At 39.8% G+C, this 19,880-nt stretch overlaps 1 protein-coding gene across 2 annotated transcripts in view; it reads right to left on the minus strand.

Annotated features, from left to right (window-relative positions):
• prkcha (protein kinase C, eta, a) overlaps window positions 1-19,880 on the minus strand; it is a 263,102-nt gene that overhangs the window by 108,493 nt on the left and 134,729 nt on the right. The window lies entirely within an intron of this gene.

A 19,880-nucleotide genomic window follows, 5' to 3' on the forward strand; every position in this document is an offset into this window, starting at 1 on the left:
GAATCCTCCCAGATCAAGAGCAACTTTGTGGCCAGCAACATGGGTTTGGTTACGCCAGACCAAGAGACAGCTTTAAATCAGAGCTGCTGCCCCATTATTGCTGCTGAGTATAAGGTCACCCTGCAGACCGTGCAAATTATCTGGCTTAAACCTGCCGCAGCTTCCAACAAGGACAAGAGCAGCTTTTCCTCCTCAAGTCTTAAAACCTTCCTGACTTGGAAATATATAGCTCTTCTGCCATCTTAGCTGGGTCCAAATCCTGGAAGCCTCTCTCTAAAAAAGCTATGGGAGATCTTCCATCGGGGGAACTGAACCCACAGGCAGTGAGAACACTGAACAACCAAAGGAATTGCTCACACTAACTATCTTCTTTCTTCTTTGGCTTGGCTTCGCGGACAAAGATTTATGGAGGGGGTAAATGTCCACGTCAGCTGCAGGCTCATTTGTGGCTGACAAGTCCGATGCGGGACAGGCAGACACGGTTGCAGCGGTTGCAGGGGAAAATTGGTTGGTTGGGGTTGGGTGTTGGGTTTTTCCTCCTTTGCTTTTTGTCTATACAAGACTCTCATATGCACAAAACAATATTTATTTAAATAATGATCTATATCCTGCATATGGATTGTCTATGTGTGTTATATCTGGTTGTGTGTCTGCATGTTTCACACTGAAGAATGGAGAATGCTGCTTTTTCATCAGGTTGAACTTGTATAAGATGATAATAAACTTGACTTGACCTGAAGCAAAAAGGTGGGTCACCACCACCACTCTAGGGCAATGATGGATGGACAATAACTGCTGGCAAAGTTTGTCAATGATGCTCACGTCGAGACACACACCAAAAACAAAATCAGCACTGGGCATATTTCCTCAGATGTTCCATTTATTCATTTTTCTGATTGTAATATATTAACCTTCTCAAAGAATGACTCAGGCAATTTTAATGGTCCATGAATAGTATTTCAAGTTCAGGAAATAGAAAGTTCCAAGTTTCCTCAAGGGACCTTTTAAAATGCTTGGAAATATTTGGTTTTCATGGAAATTTATTTCACCTAACAATTGTTGGACAAGTCAAAATAATATGTGCTTCGTTTTCCTATTCTCCATACCCTCAGTAATCATAAAAATGATGCACAAAGACAGTTTATAACGTTCACTTGAATTTTGCTAGCTTAAAGATTTACCAATCCAGTTACTATTGTCTTCCAATCCTCTGGACACAGCAGCCTCACTCTTGTTTCAAACATAAGAAATAGGAGTAAGGGAGGGATTAGGTCATTGAACACTTTGAGCTGGCTGGTGTATCTCTGCATTTCCTGGACTGAAAAAGAAAGGAAACAGTTGTCATGGCAACAGGGCTATCCCAGCATTCAAGAGAGGTGTTAAGGTAAACCTTTAATAGGAAACTTTAAACATCACTGTGTGGCATTGCCAACCAGGAAACTCAGATATGGATTTGAGCAGTAGAAGCCTGAAATCGCAAGAAAAATAACAGAGTAACAGCTCTGACTGAAGGCATTAAAGAGAAAGGCACAGCAACTAAACATATTTGATCTAATTCCTTTGCTGGAGTTTCAGAAATTTGAACTGATATTTGAACACCGCTTTCCACTCTTCCAGTTCATTTGTGAGAAAAGCACAAATTTCACATGTGACCCCCCAAAAAAGAATTAATTAGCATAGGATGCCATAGGTGCTCTGTGGTTAGTAAGGGATTACTTAAGATGCCTAAAGAAAGCTCTTGGTGCCTGCCACATTGACCACTGCCAGTGGGCTGATATCGCCTCAAACCGTGCATCTTGGCGCCTCACAGTTCGGCGGGCAGCAACCTCCTTTGAAGAAGACCGCAGAGCCCACCTCACTGTCAAAAGACAAAGGATCCCAACCCCAATCAACCAATTTTCCCCTGCAACTGCTGCAACCGTGTCTGCCTGTCCCGCATCGGACTTGTCAGCCACAAACGAGCCTGCAGCTGACGTGGACTTTACCCCTCCATAAATCTTCGTCCGCGAAGCCAAGCCAAAGAAGAAAGACTTAACATGACATAGGAGTGGAGAAAAAAAGGTTGAGAATCACTGAACTAGAGGAATCTAATTTACAGAGCTTTCACATTTATTCACTAAAATTTCCTAAATTCTTTTGAGTGCATTCTTGTTCACAAGGGTGAAAATGGAGAAATTCTTGCTATTCAGCAATCATGGAAGAAAAACATGTAGAAATAATGACATTTTCCTCATCTGATCTGCAAAAATGCTGAGAAAGCTACAACTATTAGCTTAACCTTGGCTCTCCCAGGAGTCCCCGGGAATGGATGGGATTTTCAGATCCTCTGTTTTAAAACCCTTGACAATTTTATTTCTTATTTTTATTGCCACGTCTACCCCTCTGCAGTACAAAGGGCAAAGACATTAGACGCTATGCACAAAATCCATATGGGTCAGTAGAACACTCACAAAGCTTTAAAAGCCATCTATTTATATATATATATATATATATAATATATATATCCCTCACAATATTTGGACACCAGTAGTAACAGAATAGCTGCCTGGAGTAAACCTGAGGATCCTTATTAATACTGGATCCACAGAATTGTGTCAAAATAAAAAGCCTACACACCACTAGTGTGAATCTTCACACACTGCAAATCCTGTATTTGGAACTTTCATCCAAATAATGTCATTTACACTTCAATTGCAGTTCTAAACATGATGACTAAAGCACTCATTCTGCAGGAAATTACTGAGGTATATTAGGCGAGACTTGAGGTTAATTTCTTTGCACCCTAATCTGCCAATTCTTTGCAAGCTCATAGCAACTACTTGGCTCAATTCTAAAACTTCTGTTCCAGTTAATGCACAAACAAGGATTTCAGGCACCAAGTGAAGCCTACATACTTTCTCCAGAATTTGCAATGATGTGAAAAACAAAGCATCCTTGCTTGGATTGTTTCCTGTTTAAAGCAGTTAACATGTTGTGGTAAACCACTGTTATGCTATGATTGGCTGCTGACAACTGGACACACCTCCTGAGACCAATCCTACCCATAACCCTTTGCATGCTCCCCATTTTACTCTGCCTTGATTAGTCAATGAGGTTGACGACTGTTCCAGTCTATAGTTAATAAAAGCCAGTCAATGTCACAACTTCAGTCATTTGTGATTATTGATGGTGCTTCACATGTTTTAACCACAGATCAAGTCAGAAAGAACGCAAGAGAAACAAAAAAGGGAAAGCAATTCATAAGATGCCATATATTTTATTGGCATGCAAATCCCCCTTCTTTAACTTCTACTTTCCCTCCTAGAACAATTAAACAAACTTTCAGCACAGGAGATCTGGGATTGCCAATCTTGTGTGGCAAGGATTTTTCATTTTTAAATGCAAACTACCAATGTAAATTTTCTTTGGTGACATTTTGAAGCCTTGCAGTGCCCATCATGCCATGCAGGAAGAGGTTTCTAACATTAATTTATTCTTTTTTGATCCAGATATGTGTGGGGAGATGCAAAGATTCACATTAACTGTGGTGCCCACACAATAGTGAAGGACATGGAAAATTCCAAAATTTCAACAATTATAAGAGGATTTTAATATGAAAGGCTTATATTAGAACATTGGATTAAATTTAAGGCCCATTAATTAGAGCGGAACTCGAGCAACTCAATCAGTGATTAATCAAACACAGTCTTACTGTGGCTACTTACTGTATTGGATTCAAACCCATTGTTGGACTGTGCTGCAGACGACAGGTAGAATTACCCTTTGTTGGGATATAATGATATCCACTTGAAAGCGAAACAAGATTATGCAGAGGGATCAAGGGTAGTCAATGGAACAATATCTTCAGAGCTGGATGAAAAGTCGATGTGAGTGAGCCTTCTTGTTTAGCAGACTGACCTCATATTGATTACATTGGACAACGAAGATTTTTCTTGCTTTCTTTTTAAAATATCTTTACTGAGTTTTAAAAAAATACACACATATTGATTCAATACATAGATTGAAAGATAAAAGACTAACAATTTGTACTTCTCCAATAATACTGAAATAATACGTATGAAAATTGTGAGTACTCCTCTCGATCAAACTCCTTTTACAAAATACCTCAAAATAAAAAAAAAGGAAATTTCGACCCCCCCCACCCCCCATTAATCAAACCCCTCCCTCTAAACAAGGTTTTCTTGTATATCTAAATTACTTAGGAAATGAAAGACAACATTCAGAAGCCAGACAACGTTGTTCAGGAGCATCATACACCCTAATTCGTTAAGTTATGGCAATAGTCCATGATTGGGCCTCACGTCTTGTAAAAATTCATTTTGAGATCTTTAATGTTGCAAATAATTTTCTTTTCCAAACTTAGGAATGTCATGACCCTGTAGCCATTGAATAAGAGTAGGTGGAGTGCTGTCTTTCCATATCATACCTATCAATGAGGTAAACACTAAAATTCGCCTCTGAGATGAAGTCAATACTATTTCCTCTCCTTGAGAAAGTCCAAATAGAGGAATTAAGGGGCATGGTTCTAATTTGAGCCTAAAAAGAACTGATATATTTTGAAAATAATTTCCTGAACACTTTGGGGCGCATTTTATGGATTTTGAGCTGCTGATCACAAAATTTAATTTAAAATTTTGCAATCATGTGTTGTTTTTTTAGATATGATCTATTGTTGTGATTTCCTGTCATATTGTAAGTCCACTTCATGAAGTGGAACATGTCACTGAAAATTCATGTTCTGCATTCGCACTTGGTCTTCATCCCTGCTGATCTTGGTGCCGTCAGTGACAAGCACGTTGAAAGGTTTCACCAGGACATTGCTATGATTGAAAAGCAGTAACAAGGCAATTGCGATCCATCAGTGTTGGCCAACTATTGTACAAATGAACATAAGCAGCAAAATATTTTTAGGTCAGTCGAACTAACGCAACGTGTCTGCATCATTATGTGGTTAAACGTGCTAAATTCAATACAAGCTAATTTATTGTTTCTCCAACTTCCTACACAATACAGCAAATCTGAAATGATCTTTTGCATTCATTTTGAAGTTGTCTATCATAATCCCCAATTTATTTTAAGAAAGCAAACCTTTTGAAAAAAAAATGTCATCTAGTGTACTGGGTAATTAGTGCCAGCAGAGATGAGAAAATGCTCAAATTATTCCCTTTACAAGTCTATTCTCAAATCCACCAGTACAATAACTCAGAATCCAAGAGAAAGATTTCCTTCCCACGTAAGTGACAGGTTATAATGAGTTGGAGGCAAAATCATCTTGTGCCTCAGGAGCAACAGGGCTTACTTGCCCTGTTAAAATGAGCTTTACAGACCCTTGGCAGTTCAAATGACCAAAGCAGAAAAATGTTACCACACTCGAGTGCACATTGGTCGAGCAAGAAGCATTCCTTCTGTTGTCTTCATTCACTGTGCCATTGGTTTGATATTCACAGTCACTGTGAGATTCTTCACACCTCAAAAAGGGTGCTTATGAAAGGCAGAAAACTGATTAATCTTCTGTCACATGAGTCTGCTAGGTTTTTAGTTCACCCATTTTAGTATGTACGACTTTTACATTCCAGAGATTTAGACTGAGTAAAGTGGTGAAATTGTGGAAAATGGAACCTTGAATCTGCCGCCTCAGATCCTGCTTTAATATTGTGCATTAATCAGTCAAATAGAGGCTGAAAATAATTGATAGAACATACAGTATTGTTTAATTAATTTTCCCACCATATGATATACAATTTGATTTCAATCCTGGTCCAATCACAATCAGAATTCATTCAAAAACGTACCGGGGGTGTAGGTTAATGGGGTGTAAGTTGGACTCGTGGGCCGAAATGGCCTGTTACTGTGCTAAGTTGACATAATGGTGAATGGTTTCTACCAGTTTGACCTTGGTAAGTTTTCTGTCTTTGTTTAGAGTTTATTCTATCTGAAATAACTTACTTGCAAAACATAATTTATCCTCTATACTTTATATTGGGTGAGTCTGGCATCCATATGAATGCAAATATTGTAAAAAGGCTCACCCATTTCAGGATATACAAATAAGCCCCTGCCTCATCCCACCTCACACCAAAACTCTCATCTATGCCTCTGTCACCTACAGACTCGGGAATTACATTTTTTTCCCCCTCCTCGGCCTATAACCATAATATTCATCTTACCCTAAATTTTCATACTAGAACTCTATTCTTCAACATTTAAATAACTAACTACTCTTGGCCTTGCTAATGTATATAATAGCAACTAGCCTCCTAACAACATCAAAATTAAAAAGGTCCCACTGAGGCCTTGCTCACTATAAACCATGTTACAGCCAACCTTAGGCCTTTTCCTTTCTTCACAAGGCAGACATCTCATGCGCTGGACACCACGCCACAAACACACAAAATTATCAAATCTTCAGCTCACCCCAAGTTCTCACTTTTCCTCTTCAAACTGCCTCTGTGAATCAGATGAGCTTTCACAAGAATCCAGAGTTTTTCTGGTTATCTTCACTGAGATGTGAACTGAATTTAAAATTTAAATTTAGATATACAGCATGGTTACAGGCCATTTCAGCCCACAAGCCCATGCCACCCAATTAAACCCAAGTGACCTAACCACAAGCAGGCTTGACAAAGGATATGCAGTGGATGCTGTATATTTGGATTTTCAAAAGGCCTTTGACAATGTGCTGCATATGAGGATGCTTAATAAGATGAGAGCTGATAGAAGGAAAGATACTTGCATGGGTAGAGCATTGGCTAAATGGCAGGAAACAGAGTGGGAATAACTGGCTAATGATAGAAAACCACTCATCGTTTACTTAATGCCATCAATAAAACAAAATGGCTGAAAAGTTTAATTCAAGAGTTTAATGCAAATATGGCGAAGGCAATGGGCCAAATTTGTTGGGTAGTCACTTTGCAGTTTCCCTGAATGTTTTTGACTCCTTCATGAAGGAAGGAGTTCCAGATTTGCTTGTTCTTCTTTGCTAGGGTTTTATTCACTGATCTTGTAAGAACCAAGTGGAGAATAGCCTTGCTGCAATGCTTCCACACTAAACAATCGGCAATCAGCCTGTGCACCCGTGCCAGGTTAGTCCTGGCACTGAAGCAGTGATTGCAATTTCAAAGGAGAGGACCAGCTGCCAAAGACATTGGTAAATATTATACTTATAATCACAAATTGAATCAAATATAATGAGTAGTATTTATTTAAATGTTGATTGTACACCTATTCACCATCAAAATTCTCTGAGCAACAGTTTAAAGGTGAACTCAGAATCCAAATTTATTATCATGAACAAGTCATGAAATTCGTTGTTTTGCATCAGCGTCACAGTGCAAACATTTATATAAGCCACCTTACAAAAATAAATAAAAATAATGCATGAAAAGTCAAATTAAGTTAATGTCTTTGGTTCACTGATCATTCTTGAATATGATACCAGTAGGGCAGCTGTCCTTGTGCCATTAAGTGCTAGTCTTCTGGCTTCTGTACCTTTTTCTCGATGATAACAGAGTGAAGAGGGCATGGCCTGGGTTGTGGGAATCCTTGAGGATAGAAGCAGCTGTCTTAAGACACTGCCTCTTGCAGATGTCCTCAATGGAGTGAAGTCTGGCGCCTGTGATGTCAACACAGTACACTTGTGTAAGTTTTCAAAGGTCTTCAGTGACGTTCCGAATCTCCTCAAACACCTCACAAAGTATAGCCACTGGTGAGCTTTCTTCTTGATTGCATCCACATGGAGGCTCCAGGACAGATCCCAGAGTGTAGACTCTGGAACTTGAAGTTCTTGACCCTCTCCACTACTGAGCCCCCGATGAGGTTTGTGTTCTCCTGATATCCATAATCATCTCCTTGTAACCGGCAAATTTGTAAATAGCGTTGGAATTGTGCCTGGGTGCCTAGTGAACAGAGTAGTGGGCTAAGCATGCATGCTTGAGGCTGATAGTTAGTGAGGAGGAGACATTGTTTCCAATTTTTACTGATTGCCGTATTCCGATGACGAAGTGAAGGATCCAGTTGCAGAAACTCACAAAGTCTCAAATTCTTGTATCTCTGTGCTCCCAGAAAACTCTATCTACTCTGGTCAGTTGGTATCAAATAAACATGAAGCACCAGAGAGTGCTCCCATTTTCTGGGCCACAAGTTTGTTAAGTTGTATTGTTGCCCATTCCATACCTTGGTTAACAACTGGCACTTGTTCTCATGGTACAAAAGTATTACATTTTATTATTTAAAAATCCCTGATGCCATATCTCCTGAAGAATGTTCCTCAAGCAACTTCACAATGTCTCCAGCTGAGCTGCATGTCAGAGATTATATTTTATTATTTTTTTTCATTGCATTCATTAATATAAAAATAATAAAGAAAATATATTTTATGCTGATTAATAAAGCCCCCTCATTTACTTCACCCACTTTAACTTTTTTTCATATCTATTAATATGAGAGCATTTTTATAGACCAATTAGTTATTAAAGAGTTGAGTAAGAACTTGAAAATGCTTTTTAAAAATATGTAAACTATAATTTTGTCTTTAAATTCCACTGCACAAGGTAAGTGATGATATAGTGGGATAGCATTTGTTTTTCTTATCTGCAATGTTGATATAATCACATGTGGCTGGTTTTGCCTTCACTTTTTCCCTGAGGCGAACATGCTGTTCAAGTCACACCTGGTCCAATCTGGAATCTACTGCTATTGGGATTAATTGATATTTATCTGAAGTATTTCTGTACTTGTGGGAACTTGCACCAACTTGAATCCAATTTATGGACATAGTCTTTTTTTTTAATTTTCAAAAATTTTTCACACTGTGAACCATATCAATCAAAATACATACAAACATTTCTCTCTCAAATAATAAACAAAATTGTGTCATCTACTTTTACACACTGGGTCAGTTCAATTCATCTTCTTCTCATTCTATTATTTTAGGGGGTGGAGGTCCGCGGTAGGCCCTCTCTGTTGTGTTCCATGTACGATTCCCAAATTTTTTCGAATAATGTGACTTTATTTTTAAAAATTATATGTTACTTTTTCCAATGGAATACATTTATTCATTTCTATGTACTCTCAGGCTCTCTTCTGATTTCCAGGTTGACATAATACATTTTTTTGCTACAGCTAAGGCTATCATAATAAACCTTTTTTGTGCTCCATCCAAATCGAGTCCAAGTTCTTTACTTCTTATATTACTTAGAAGAAAGATCTCTGGATTTTTTGGTATGTTGCTTTTTGTGATTTTATTTAATACCTGATTTAGATCTTCCCAAAACTTTTCCACTTTCTCACATGCCCAAATTGCATATACTGTTGTTCCCGTTTCCTTCTTACAGCAAAAACATCTATCTGATACTGTTGGGTCCCATTTATTTAACTTTTGGGGCGTGATGTATAGCCTGTGTAACCAATTATATTGTATCATGTGTAACCTCGTGTTTATTGTATTTCTCATAGTTTTGGATCATAGCTTTTCCCATATTTCATTTTTTAATCTTTATGTTTAGATCTTGTTCCCACTTTTGTTTGGGTTTACAGCTTATTTCATCATTCTCTTTCTCTTGCAGTTTGATGTACATGTTTGTTATAAATCTTTTAATTATCATTGTGTCTGTAATCACATATTCAAAGCTGCTTCTTTCTGGTAACCTCAGACTGTTTCCCAATTTGTCCTTCAAGTAGGTTTTCAGTTGGTGGTATGCAAACATTGTACCGTGAGTTATTCCATATTTGTACTTCATTTGGTCAAAAGATAATAAATTATTTCCCAAAAAACAATGTTCTATTCTTTTAATCCCTTTTCTCTCCCATTCTCTAAAGGACAGGTTATCTATTGTGAAAGGGATTAGTTGATTTTGTGTCAATAATAATTTTGGTAGTTGGTAATTTGTTTTTTTTTTCTACATGAATCTTCCAAATGTTGAGCAGATGGTGCAGTACTGGAGAACTTCTATATTGCACCAGTTTTTCATCCCACTTGTAAAGTATATGTTCTGGTACCTTCTCCCCTATTTTATCTAGCTCTAATCTGGTCCGATCTAGTTTTTTCCTTGTTTGATAAAACTCTGATAGATATCTTAATTATGCTGCTCTATAATAATTCTTAAAGTTTGGTAGCAGTAAGCCCCCTTGTTTGTACCATTCTGTTAATTTATCTAGCGCTATCCTCGGTTTTCCCCCTTTCCATAAGAATTTCCTTATTATTTTCTTTAGCTCATTGAAGAATTTCTCAGTTAAGGGAATTGGTAACGATTGAAATAGGTATTGCATCCTTGGGATGGACATACAGTCTTGACTACATTAATAATATCTCAGCCATTCTGAACCCTACTAAACAAGTAAATTTATGTATATTCACTACAATCTTCTTTAAATTTATGCCTACAGCACAGTAACAGGCTCTTCTGGCCTATGAGCCCGTGCTGCACAATTATACCCAAATGACTTACAACCATGGTACGTTTTCAATGGTGGGAGGAAACCAGAGCCCCCCAGGAGAACGTACAAACTCCTTACAGACAGCGCTGGATTCGAACCAAGGTTGCTAGCGGTGTAACAGCATTGCACTAACCCGAAGCTAACCGTACCTTCCCTCTTAATTGTTGATCCCTCACCTCAACCCCCATTGCAATTTTTTGGCTTTTATCATTGCAAATGTTATGTTTGGGTTGCTGTTGACCGTTTGACTGAATGACTGGAGAGATCATTTTGCCTTGCTTGCTTGTGCTATGTGGATGCTCGAATCACAGCATCAAAATGTCTCAAAATTAAAAAAGAAATCTCTTAAATTTTCCCTTAGCCTTTTCTGCCACAAGGGTAGATACAAATCTTTCCTCTAAACTGTAAACTACAGGAATGATATGCAGAAGGATTATGAGGGAGCAGAGAAGTATGGCAAATTGTTCACAAAGTGGAAACAGTGAAGTGGAGGTGTGAATGGAAAAAAAACAATCATTTGTACAGGAGTAAAGTACAGGCCACAACTTCTGCAGCTTTAGAGACACATTTATTGTAATGGAGAGGCAGCATCCACCACCTGGTGGCGCCGCTGCGCTCCTGCTCGGAGGACACACTGCCTGCTAATCAAGGTCAAAGACTCACCCCAAGCCATCAAGGTGACCCTTGCAATTGGCCCACCTAAAACACCAGGTGCTGCAGTCCAGGCAGCTCACCCAGACTCAGCCCTGACCTTCACGCAATTGGCCCAGGAAAATTACCTCGGCTGACCCCTGCTGAGCCCCTGCACTTGGCTTTGAGCCTTTGGCCATCAGACTGCCCCGAATGATTGGCCCCCCCCAGTACTGCCTGCAGAACTATAAAAGGCCACATACCCCTTTGTTCTGCCTCTTTGAACTCCTTGTGGCACATAGGTAGCATTTTTCACAATGGGTTGGGGTGAGTCGCGAGGCCAGGTAGCAAGAGCCATGTCCGTACCGGTCAAGGGGTGGGGGCATGTAGTATCACCTTGATCTTGATTGTTGAATGTGTATGTTCATGTAATTTCCTCCAGTCTCTGTCAGTTTCTCCCTCGTTATCCGAAGTGTATATTTATCCCCTGTGTATTGTGGGGGTGTGTGTGTGTGTGTGTGTGTGTGTGTGTGTGTGTGTGTGTGTGTGTGTGTGTGTGTGTGTGTGTGTGTGTGTGTGTGTGTGTGTGTGTATATATATATCTATATATAAATATATATAGATAGATATATAAATATCTATATATTATATAGATATTTATATATCTATATATAGAGGTTTACCTAACATATCGGCCCTGTTGTCCAGTTTCCACCCCTGAAATAAACGTGTGCTTTGTACCTCAACTTTGGTCTGGTTCATAACCTGTGGGACCCACACGAACCCAAACAACATTTACTCACACAATGCATTGAGGGCAAATGCATAGATATCAATAAGACAATGTGCATAAGCATATCAAGACACAAGTGTAAAAGGGCAAATTTTGAACAGCCAAACACACGTAGAGTTTGGGACCTCGGGAGTATGGGTTGAATCAGGACACTGGTAATGTGGCAGGAAGGAAGGGAAGGAGGCCAGTTTATACAGGAGGTAGGTGGTAGTTGTGTCAGCTTTAGGATAGGAGAAGCTGTCACATGTTGTGTTTGTGTTTGGAAATGCTTTTGGTCTGCCCCAGTGAGGGAGGAGGAGCCTTAAGGTTAATTACAAGGAAAAACTTGAAAGGTGTCTTGTTTACATGAATGTTGTCTCAAAGAGTCAAATGGCATAGAAAGGCCCTTCAGCCTAAGTCATCCATGCCAACCAAGTTCTGGGCTAGTTCCATTTGCCTCCATTTGAACTTTGTCCTTTTAAGCCCTTCTTATCCATACATCTATCCAAGTGTCTTTTGAATGTCAAAATTATGCCCACACTTAGAGTTTCCTCTGACAGCTCATTCCTGATGTGGACCACCAGAGTGAAAACATTGCTCATCAGGTTCCTCTTAAATTTCTCTCCTTAAACCTCAACACTGTGGTTTCAGAATTTATCCATGCCCCTCATTTTATAAATCTCTGTAAGATCACCCCTCAGCCACCTATCATCTAAGGAATTAAAAGGCACAGCCCGTCCCTCTCCCTAAATTCAAACTCTCTCAACTAGCATAATCCTGATCATTCTCCTCTGCACCCCTGCCAATTTATAGATGTCCAACCTATAGCTAAGCAACTATAACTGTTCTTTCATCTGAGACAATTGGTATAATGGAATCATGAGCTTCAAAATTTTGTACTCAATATCCTCACTGTTACAGAGTCCAGAGGACCCCAAAAACCAGTAGCAATAGATGTGCACCACAACACAAAGGGGTACTTAAACAAAAGTAGTTTTTAATTATATTTGAACATGAAAACAGAATTAAACTTTAACTTATTAGAATCAACATATTTAACCTACTTAACCCCCCCCCCCAATACTACAAACAGGTGCGTGCAATGTGTATATAGGCTTAGAAAAGTTCTTTGGATAACAGTCCAATCTCACTGGTCGCAGGCAATTCTTGTATTGTGCAAAGAAGTTAGCATTAACAAAGTTCATAGGAACATAGGGAGTAGGAACAGGAGTAGGCCAAAAATGGCCCATCAAGCCTGCTCCGCTATTCAATAAGATCATGGCTGATCTAATTTATGACCTAACTCCACCTACTCGCCTTCTCCCCATATCCCCTAATTCCTCTATTATGTAAAAATTTATCTAACTGAATTTTAAATATGTTTAATGAGGCAGCCTCAACCACTTCCCTGCTTAGAGAATTCCAAACATTTACTACTCTCTGGGAAAAACTATTTTTTCTCACCTCTTGTCCTAAATCTACTCCCCCGAATCTTGAGACTGTGTCCTCTCGTTTTAGTTTTCCCGGCCAGCTCAAAAAACCTTCCTACATCTATCCTATCCATACCCTTCATAATCCTATATGTTTCTATAAGATCTTCTCTCATTCTTCTGAACTCGAGCAAATACAATCCTAGATGATTTAATCTTTCATCACGTCAACCCCTTCATCCCAGGGATCAACCTAGTAAAGCTCCTCTGGACCGTCTCCAAAGCCAGTATATCCTTCGTCAAATAAGGAGACCAGAACTGGACACAGTACTCCAGGTGCGGTCTCACCAGTACCTTATACAGTTCACCAGTCTTTAGTGCTTAACAGCCAAATAATTACCACTCAGGAGGGTTCTTGTTGGTTTTCTGAGAGAGATTCCTTTTGTTCCAGGACATCCGCAATTGATTCCTTCTCAATCATTCGTGCTGGTGAAAGTTGTCCCCTTCAGGATTCTCCAGATGATCCTCTTTCTTTCAGGTCACCTTTCAGACAGCTAGTCTTCTCCTTTGACCAGGCAGTCTTCCAAAGTTTGCCAGCTTGTCCCTCTGGAACTGATTTCTGTGACTCTCCTTCTCTCTTTGCTTCCTCCCTCTCTGAGAGCAAAGCTGTTCTCCCTTGCCTCCAAAGATTATATACTCTCCCAGACATGCTGCTGAATGTTGCTTCTTTGTTGCATTTTTGCAAATAGCATTCTGCAAAAGTCCTGCATAAATTCTGTGTTTTAAAATGTTTCTGTGCAAGCTGCTCAAACAATTCCTCCCAAGCCACCTCTAAATACTCTGTCACACTGCCCAATAGCTTCTTCAACACTTAGTCCATCTGAGTTGCCACTTTTAAAGAACTATACACCTGTACCTCTCCCCTGTTCTACACACTCTCCATGGCTTTGTAATTTATTGTGCAAGTCCTTTCCTGGGTTGACTTTTCAAGTGTAACATCTCACACTTGTCAGAGTTAAATTCCATTTGCCACTCCTTGACCTATAATGTCATTTGCATTGCTGTGCACAAAAGCATGCAACAAGTTTAGAGCTACAAACAAACATTCTTTTTGGAAGATAGTCAACTCTCATCTAACAGCAACGGCTGGCACAATAGGTATCAAAAGTTATAGCATATGGTGCACAGACTTTTTGATGTTACAAGTAGTCACATTGCTCCCTCGTAAAGTCATGCAATTCACAAGAGGATTTAAATTACACCAGTTGTTAACTACTGGGTAGACTTTGTCCGCTGAGACTGGGAGGGATGCAAACCGGAGGACTTGGGTTGGGGAGGAGGGGAACATTGGAGGGGAGCTTCTTCACACAGGGGGTGGTAGGAGTGTGGAACGAGGTGAAATGGTGAATTTCAACTCAATTTTAACATTTAGGGGGAGATGGGCAGGTGTATGATGTGAGGGGCATGGAGGAATTATGGATTGGGTGCAGGTCGGTGGGATTAGGTAGAGTGGTAGGTCAGTGCAGACTGGAGGGGCCGAAGGGCCTGTTTTCTCTGCTGTTATGCTCTGTGGTTCTATCTGAATCTAAATGCAATCTGCTTGACAATTAGGGAAGGATGAGAGGAATAGGTAAATGTTTTGAATCAAATTCCTTTATCAAAATTGGTGAATTTGGACAGAAGCTGTTGCATTGAAGGAAGGGTAGGCCAGTGGGACCGGGATTCACATGGTGAATAAGGAAGATTTAAAAGGATGCTGTCTGGAATGGAGATGATGCCTTGTGAGGAGAAGTTGAGTGAACTTTCATCTTTCTTGCGATGGAAGATGAGGAGTGACCTGATAGAGGTATACAAGATTATGACAGGCATTAAGGGAGTTGATGGCCAGAGGCTTTTTACATAGTAAATAAACCTCCTCAACAATCTAACCCTTCCCTACCTCATTACCCTCTTGTCTTATTTTATCTATCTGCTGTCTAAGAGTCTCTTAGATGTTCCAATTATACCAGCCTCCATCACCGCTCATAGCAATGCATCTCAACACTTAGCGCAACACTGTTGCAGCACTAGCGACCGGAGTTCAAATCCGGTGCCGTCTGTAAGGTGTTTGTAGGTCCTCCCTATGTCTGTGTAGGTTTCTTCTGGGTGCTCCGGTTTCCTCCCACCATACAAAACATACCGTGGGTTGTAGGTCAATTGGATGTAATTGGGCGGCACAGGCTGAGGGCTGGAAGGACCTGTTACCATGGTGTATATCCAAATTCATAGCTGTTAAATTATAAATCTAATCTCTAAATGAAACACACCGTCTCCTTCATGGGTCTAAGTACTATTCATATATCAGTTCTCCAAATAAGCTTTGTACATAATCAATCTGTACCCTGCAACACAGTTACTACTTTAAGTATGCCTAACTATAAGGACATGATATATTTTATAAACATTAACTATAATGACTAAACATACAGTCTGGGAACATTTATTAACTACTACAGCAATTACAATGTATTTGTAATGACACTGTTATCAATTAATTATTAAGAATTATAAAAATGTAATCACATTATTTTCTACTTGATAATCATCTTTTTTGCCCCATCTTGGGACGCCTCCTCCTAAAGATAATATAAGTTCTCTTTATCCTGTTATCCCGAGTGAGGTAGGTACTCATCACCTCAGACTTACAAATCATTTCCAAAGGCACCAATCCAGCCACAACTGTTTCCATTATCTTTGGCTACACTGTACAGAGCTGAACGAATCCAGGCCTCAAATAACTTCTTTCATTACTTCCATAAACACAAACCCTGTAGACATCAAATGATGTTGCTGCAGTGGACAATACTGATTAAAAAAAAATTGACATACAGAACAGTAACAGGCCATTTCAGCCCATGAGTCAGTGCCACACAATTTCCACACCCCCCCCCCACCCCCAGAATGTATTGAATGGTGGGGGGAAACCAGAGAACCTGGAGAAAACTCACGCAGACATGGAGAGAATGTACAAACTCTTTACAGTCAGCACAGGATTCGAACCCGGTCCGGTCCCAATTGCTGGCGCTGTAAAGGTATTGCGCTAACCATTATGCCATCCAACCTTCCGCCATAACTGAATCCTTGTAATGGCACATCTGTAATCCTGAACCAACTGACTCTTACTATACAACAGATGAGTACTGCCCAACTTCCATTAGTCTGAAATAACGGAGCCTGTGTCCAGATAATACTCAGAACTACATGCTCAGAATGGACTGCACCTCCCTTTGGGACACATCACTAAGATGTAATTTTTTTTACTTTCTCTTCTTATTTTGCTCCACTGACACTTCAATAACAGGGAACTTCTGCTCAAGTGTATCTTACTGCCTTTGTAATCCACTTCTGTAGTTTTGTTTTACATGCTGTCCCGCAGCTGAACTAAATATGTGTTTAGCTCCTGTTGGACAGACGAGCACCAAACAACACAAGACTATGACTTTCAAATGTCCTTATGACCAAAAAGATTAATTCACATTACCAAGTCATGTAACAACCTGGCTTCTGGGAATAATCATCTTTCCACACACTATCATGCAATTTCACTGTAGCCCCTGGCTCTGTAAAACATTAAACTTTTATTGATCCCTTTGGCTCACAACCATTGAATAAATGGTGTAACTTTTCTGGATGCCTCATCTCTTGTGTAAAGTTGATGAGCTCATCTTTACTGAAGACTCATACTCCTCTGTAGATATGCTGTCATCTTCATGAGCAATGCTTCACTCTCTTGATCACACACACATATAGAGAAAGCTTCCATCTTCACCAGACTCTGACAAGTTATGTGTTTTCTTGCCTTTTCACTTGCCATGATTACTGTGTTGGAGTTACAGTTGGTGACTTTTATCTTAGTGTCTGTCAAACCCACTCAGTGCACCTGAAACTCGAGTAGTTCCTGGTTCTTCTCTTCCCAATACAGTGATTCTCTCAAACATATGTCCATTCTAATGATAAATAACTGGGCTTACCTGTCATCGACATCCCAACTAACTGTTCATTTCCCCAATAAACATTCTGTGTACATGCCCCACTTTATTTTACTCTAAAAAGTTTTGAGGTATTTCCAATATGCACAATGGTTTAAAACAGAGTAATTTACAGTAATATCAATGCACGTAGTTCATTGAACAAAGTGACTTTGAATGTACCATCATTATCCTGTTTTTCAGGTCTGCACAAAACTTGATTTACGATATTCATTTCCACCTTTTCATGCCTGTGTAAATGATACCTCAGTAGCACAGATGTACTCGAGATGGCAGAGGTCGACAGCATCGAGTCCACGCTGCTGAAGATCCAGCTGCGCTGGGTGGGTCACGTCTCCAGAATGGAGGACCATCGCCTTCCCAAGATCGTGTTATATGGCGAGCTCTCCACTGGCCACCATGACAGAGGTGCACCAAAGAAGAGGTACAAGGACTGCCTAAAGAAATCTCTTGGTGCCTGCCACATTGACCACCGCCAGTGGGCTGATATCGCCTCAAACCGTGCATCTTGGCGCCTCACAGTTTGGCGGGCAGCAACCTCCTTTGAAGAAGACCGCAGAGCCCACCTCACTGACAAAAGGCAAAGGAGGAAAAACCCAACACCCAACCCCAACCAACCAATTTTCCCCTGCAGCCGCTGCAACCGTGTCTGCCTGTCCCGCATCGGACTTGTCAGCCACAAACGAGCCTGCAGCTGACGTGGACTTTTACCCCCTCCATAAATCTTCGTCCGCGAAGCCAAGCCAAAGAAAGAAGCACAGATATAGAAACACAGAAAGGTAGATGGAGATAGAACGAAAGCAATAAATATGGATTTTCAACATTGGAGAGAACAAATTCACACAGTGATATCGAGAACCCAAGGACAGAAAGTGATTTGATCTATTGTACCTGGGATCACCCCGTTTCATGTGTTTGCAAAGGTGCTCATGCTCACAGGTGAGAAAATTTAAAAAAAGACATTTTGCTATAAAGTTTTCCAACAAAGTCAAGAATATTCTCCATTTGGAAACTTAAAGTTAGCACTTTAGGGCTATTCAGCTGGGTCATAAATTAACAAGTGCCCAGTGATTTGGAAATAACCTGCTCATTTCCAATTAAATTGAAAAAAAAATGATGCAAATCTGAAATGAAAATAGAAATGTTGAAAACACCCAGCAGGACAGGTAGCATGTGGCAAGAGAAACTAAGCTAACACTTTAGGTCAAAGATTCTTCATCAGAATTGGAAAAACACATCAGATTTTAAAAGTTAAAAGCCTGAGATCTGGAGGACAGATTTCTAACCTTGAGTTCCAGCAGTAATGAGTTAGCTAATTTGGAAACAAATGGATGTGACACCTGGGCTTACTATTCCCAAATCCCATCAAGCAATAGTGAGGGCTTAGGGACATCTGGTGCAGTCAGTAATGGATTGCAGAGCTTCTAATACAGAAATATTAAGGCATTCACATCTAGTATATTCAATCACTGGTGGGGTTTGTATATGTGCAAATGCCATCTGGTCATGGTACTGCAGGAACTGGCAGTTCAGTCTGTACACTGTAATGTATTCTGTGAAAGATATAAGTAGAGGTCCTTTTTGTCTTCGCTGTTTAGACATTCAAATAGCAGGGTGGATTGCCCGACCAACATATAAGCCACCAAAGCTTTTAAAAAAACTGTTTTTTGTAATATGAACAAACCACCAATTGTTTGCAGTGTTCATGGCACAGCAAAAATAACCCCAAGTGACTTCAGGAGACAAAGTTTACAAAGGAGAGGCTTGATAGAATGGAGTGGTGTGCTAAAAAGGAAATTGCAACTTTTTTTTCACCTAATTGAGGAAATAGCAAGGATTGTATTCGCTCGAGTTTAGGATTGTATTCGCTCGAGTTCAGAAGAATGAGAGGAGATCTTATAGAAACATATAGGATTATGAAGGGTATGGATAGGATAGATGTAGGAAGGTTTTTTGAGCTGGCCGGGGAAACTAAAATGAGAGGACACAGTCTCAAGATTCGGGGGAGTAGATTTAGGACAGAGATGAGGAAAAATAGTTTTTCCCAGAGAGTGGTGAATGTTCGGAATTCTCTAAGCAGGGAAGTGGTTGAGGCTGCCTCATTAAACATATTTAAAATTCTGTTAGGTAAATTTTTACATGATAGAAGAATTAGGGGATATGGGGAGAAGGCAGGTAGGTGGAGTTAGGTCATAAATTAGATCAGCCATGATCTTATTGAATAGCGGAGCAGGCTCGATGGGCCATTTTTGGCCTACTCCTGTTCCTACTTCCTATGTTCTATGTTCACACTGTAATATTGTTATCATAACTGAGATGTGCTCTGAATAACAAGTGGAGTGATAGAATTAGAAAATACATTAACCTACAAGATCGCTGAAGCTAAACAATGAAAGAGATTGGTCAACTTAACAACAACATTTTATTGAAAGACTGAAGGATCCACAATACCTCATATTTCTCTTGCTGAAGACTTACTTTCCCTTTAGGTTTGGGATTAACTACTTGATATTTCTTAAGGGACTCTTATTTGCTACTCTTCTTTGTTTTAAATAATATGTCATGCTGCAAACAAAATTTGGTGCA

Source organism: Narcine bancroftii, chromosome 2 (genome assembly GCF_036971445.1).
Source record: "Narcine bancroftii isolate sNarBan1 chromosome 2, sNarBan1.hap1, whole genome shotgun sequence".
In the NCBI taxonomy this organism is placed as follows: domain Eukaryota; kingdom Metazoa; phylum Chordata; class Chondrichthyes; order Torpediniformes; family Narcinidae; genus Narcine; species Narcine bancroftii.